A 5046-nucleotide genomic window follows, 5' to 3' on the forward strand; every position below is an offset into this window, starting at 1 on the left:
GAATAAATTCCCAATGATAATAATTCTCCCCGATCTGGGACACTTTACCATCCTTTCACCTTGAGTGTTCAGACTTGGGAGGAGCACTGGAGACTTGGAAGCTGCCTTTGACCCCAGCAAGTATGGTTTTCTAATCTAATGATATTCTGGATATCAATAGAAACTGAGGTCTTCTCCCCCATCCCCAACCCCACCTCCCAGGATGCTTGACTGAGCTCACATCCCTGAGATGCAGAAAAACCACTGGGACTGTTGCCCAGTGTTGACTTGGATAAGTGAGAACATCATTGAATTGTGTGGTACAGAATATAAGTCACTTACATCCCTATGCTACCCTGGCTCTAATTAATATTTGACTTCATACGCCAGACTTTGCAGAGCCAGAGAGTTGATATGACCTTCTTGATAGATTAGTAAGAAGTTTTGAGACTATATAAAAAACAACAATAAAAACAAAACAAAACAAACCTTCAGGCAGGCATTCATTGTCTTAAGTAGGGAGACTTACATCAGGTGACCCAATGTAGCAGAGATTACTTAATGAGGCCTGGAGGAATCATAGCAGCTTGCACCAGGAACATGTGAGTTTTCATTAAACGTCTATCAAAGGACTGTTGAGTAGAGCTACTGTGCTTTTGAGCCTTGTGCCCCTCAGCACCAAGCCAGTGTCTAGCACATAACTGGCTCTCAACAACTGCTAGTAAAATTATTGACTGACCAAATAAAGAGTCTATTGAAATGAATTCCCAGGATCTACTGAGAAACCTTTCAAATATTCTGTGGAAAATGAACATTTGAATATCTCGCAGCTAAAAATGTTTTTGTAATGGTATAAATTAATATAGAAAGAGGACTAACCTCTGAGAGAAAAAAATTACAAGCAACCATTATTTTAATTGACGGCTGGTGAAATATATTCCTTAAAAAGCTGCTTAAGTTTCATTTTATGCTTGGGGTGGTCTGTAGAGGAGCATGAGAGGGCTCTGGTCTGTTTGCAGAAATAGGTTATTTAAAGCCAGGCATGATAGTGCATGTCTGTTAATTCCAGGACTTGAGAGGTAGGGACAGGAAGATCAGGAGATCAAGGTCATTCTCAGCTACCTAGTTGAAGGCTAGCCTGATCTACATGATATTCTGCCTGAATTTTTAAATAAAAGATAAATTATTTAAAAATTAAAATAAGTTTTCACTATATTGCCACTTATTTTTATTTTGGGGGTGGAGTGGGGTGGTGAGGTATGCTTTTCTAGACAGGGTTTGTCTGTGTAGTCCTGGCTGTCCTGGAACTCACTCTTGTAGACCAGGCTGGCCTTGAACTCAGAGATCCGCCTGCCTTTGTCTCTGAGTGCTGGGATTAAAGGCTTGTACCACACCACCACTTGACTAGATTGCCGTTTAAATTTGCCCAAAACAATAAACAGACAAACAAACCATAAAACCCTACTGTCTGCTTTTTCTTTTAGGGGAGGGACAATTAAAACAGCTGCCATGCTGTGGAGAGAGGCTAGAGCAGTACCCCTCAAGCTAGGCAGGTAGTGTACTCCTGAGTAAAACCACAATCCCCAACCCAAGAAGCCTGTGCTTGATTGTGTGTCCTGGACGTCAAGGAATAGCTACAAAATTAAACATTATGTTTTCTGGGTTTTGACTCTTAAACTACAGAAATATAAAGCTTAGATATTATTACATATTTCAGTATCTATGAACACATGTACTCCAGTATCAGTGAAACTCTCTTATCTGAAAGCACTTTAAATGCTTCCTTATGATAATGAACAGTATGTGCTCCTAGTTTCCCAGTATTTCAGTACAGACTGCCTACTAAATGCTAATTCTGTGTTCTGAGCACAGAGTCTAAGACCCATCTTGACCAGAGAGACAATGGAAGAAAATGAGAAGACACGGTACATTGCCAGCTATGGCTGAGAATGAATAGTGGTTCCCTGTTGTCCTAAAAAGGGAGCTCAAAGCTAATCTGGGTTCAAATTCCAATTCTTCTACCAACTAGTCCCGAAAATGTAAAGAAGTCATACAACCTCTGGGAAGCAGAACCCTCTGCGGGTGGCTGGAAAGCAAAGGCTTCCTGATTAAAACCAGCAGAGTAGCTAGAAAGGCACAGTATCAAAATGCTGTGCGCCATCAGGATTTCACACAACAGCCCGCAGACATACACACAAACACAAAAACAGACACAACACACACAGTAAATGCATAAAAGATACCAACTGTGAAAAAGTTGCAGATATCATTTCCAATTAAAGAAAAAAAACAAAAAAACTAAAAGATACTTTTATTTTCCAAAAAAGAATTTACAGGGCTGCTAAGTACTTGTAGTCTCAGTTTCATGCCAGGTTGACATAGTAGGTCCTACAAGTTAAAGACTAGCTTAGGCAACATAGTGAGATATCACTCACAAAAAATAAACAAACAAAACCCAATAACAGTATAGACAAACATGAATGACCGTGGGCCTGGCATCCCGCAGAGTATGAACATTGCTGTCCCTCATACCATTTCCATATTAATGCTGTAAGGATCCTCTTCAAGTCAATGACTCAACTTCAAAATCCTGAAGGAAAATCCCTAAGTTGCCCTTCCCAGGCACACACACCTGACAACTTGACGATTAGACACTTTCTCGGGAATGGCAGGGTAGCATGGGAGTAACTCTTAAAAGTGTCAGTTTAGCTACTTTGTGACTCAAGATCCCTTCAGGCTAGTTTCTGGTTAGAAGGCCAACCCAGGAAAACCTCCCCCTGCCTATTCTAATTTGTGGTCCAATGATCTACTCTATCACTGTGTCTGTCTGCTCCAAATCTGCTTAACATTGCTAAGAGTAAGGAAGCCTTGGCCACTCATTAACTTCTGAGTTGTGTTTTTCCTAGTGAGCTAGTCATGGGAAATGATAATGTCACAAAAAGTGTCAAGAATACAGCTTTTCTGCCCTATAGTGATACACCCAGTCCTGATCTTCAAAGACTTCTATCCCAAAGTAATACAATTAATCTATATAACACTGGCTAAGGCTTTTTCTTCAAATAGATTTGTCTTAACATTTCTCACCAAAACCAATATCTAATATCAAAAGCGAAATCACTTCAACATGCATTTTGTGCTCCACTAGCTTGTAAACTCACTGAAAGCAGGCCTCTGCTTATTATTGTACAATTTTAGTGCTGAGAATAATGGCTGACACAGAATAGACCATCATGAAATATTAACTGAATGAATATATTTAGTATTATTAAACCTAGATATTCCTATGTCTTTACCATACACAGACACATACATATAAAGAAAACAAGAATGAGTTAGCCACCGCGCAGGGATCCACTCAGAGTGGTGAGTCTCTGCCCCAGCATCACTATGGGGGCCTTCCTCTTCTCACTTGCCAGCTGGGTTCCATGCCTCTGTGGTGGTGCGTCATGTCTGTTGTGTAGTTGCTGTCCCACAGTAAGAATTCCACTGTAACTCGGCTCATCCACGCTTCTATTCCCATCCTTGGCACTGTTATGTCTTGGATCATGATGACAGAAGGCATACAAACTCAGTTGAAGAAGATTCCTGGATTCTTGCAAAGGAGGATTTCAAATCAAGATGGATGATACAAAGGTAGAGAAAGATTGTGACGTGCTGGTCCATTTTAAAGCTGTGTATCAGATCAACTTTGCTGTAGCCATTTTTTTCTTTGCCTTCTTTTTGCTCATGTTAAAAGTCAAAACAAGTAAAGATCTCAGAGCAGCAGTCCACAGTGGGTTTTGGTTCTTCAGAAATGCTGCTATTATTGGTATCATGGTTTGATCTTTCTACATCCTTGGGGGCCATTTCACTAAAGTCTGGTTTAGTGCTGGGATGTTGGGGGCCACTTTTTCATTTTCATCCAGCTTGTGCTCTTGGTAGACGTGGCTTACTCTTGGAATGAATCATGGGTAAATTGAGTGGAGGAAGGAAACCCAAGACTCTGGTATGCTGCCTTGCTGTCCTTTTCAAGCCTCTACATCCTTTCGAGTACTCTTGCTCCTGCCTATGCTTCACCATCACAACGTGGACACTTTATGAATTTTGATGATGTTGGAGACTGACTATCCTTTGTTGTCTGCCTTATATATTCTAGCATCCGTACTTCAAGCAACAGCCAAGTTAACAAGTTGACCCTGTCTGGGAGTGACAGTGTTATCCTTGGCGATACCACCGATGGAGCCAGTGATGAAGAAGATGGACAGCCTTGGAGGGCTATAGACAACGAGAAGGAGGGGGGCAGTATAGCTACTCCTTTTTCCACTTGATGCTCTGCTGTGCCTCCTTCTACGCCATGATACATGATGACCAGAACCAGCTGGCACAGCCCTGATGCCAAATTCCAGAAGGTATCCAGAGAGTGGGTAGCTGTGTGGGTCAAAATGGGCTCCTGCTGGGTGTGTCTCTTCCTTTACTTCTGGACTTCTGTATCTCCCCTGGTCCTCACAGGTCAGGACTTCAGCTGAGCTCAGTGTGTCAAGGACACTGCTAAAGCTGACAAAGCCTCCTTTCCTGAAAGTGCATATCCATTTTACGTTTCGTCAACTAGACTATTAAGGGAATGATTCATAATTTGGCTGTATTCAGGTTTGTATCAAAAGGCAAGATTGAGTAATGCTTGATGCAGAATCTGAGCTTTCATATATATATATATATATATATATATATATATATATATATATGTGTGTGTGTGTGTATGTATATATATGTATGTGTGTGTGTATATATATATATATATATATATATATATATATATATCGTGTTTTTTTGTAAGTCTATAGCACAAAGTTTTTGTGTTTTAACATGAACTACAGCTGTCCTGTGAAGAGAATTCTTTATAGAGACCTGTAGATTCCTACAACTTTGATTTAAGTTGTAAGTTAGAAGACTGTTGGATATTTAAGGCTATCTTTAATATATTTCTATTACAATCTCCTTCAAAACAAAAAAGGAATGCCTTAATCCACACTTCCCTTCTTCAGAAGTGTAGCATCCTGGTTCTTGGCAGGGAATTATGTATGCAGGTCC

At 40.4% G+C, this 5046-nt stretch overlaps 1 pseudogene; it reads left to right on the plus strand.

The window, feature by feature from the left end:
• Positions 1–3366: 3366 nt before the first annotated feature.
• On the plus strand, positions 3367–4484 carry LOC116095393 (annotated as a pseudogene).
• The last annotated feature ends 562 nt before the right edge of the window (positions 4485–5046 follow it).

The sequence above is a fragment of the Mastomys coucha genome, unplaced genomic scaffold (genome assembly GCF_008632895.1).
Source record: "Mastomys coucha isolate ucsf_1 unplaced genomic scaffold, UCSF_Mcou_1 pScaffold18, whole genome shotgun sequence".
Classification (NCBI taxonomy): Eukaryota; Metazoa; Chordata; class Mammalia; order Rodentia; family Muridae; genus Mastomys; species Mastomys coucha.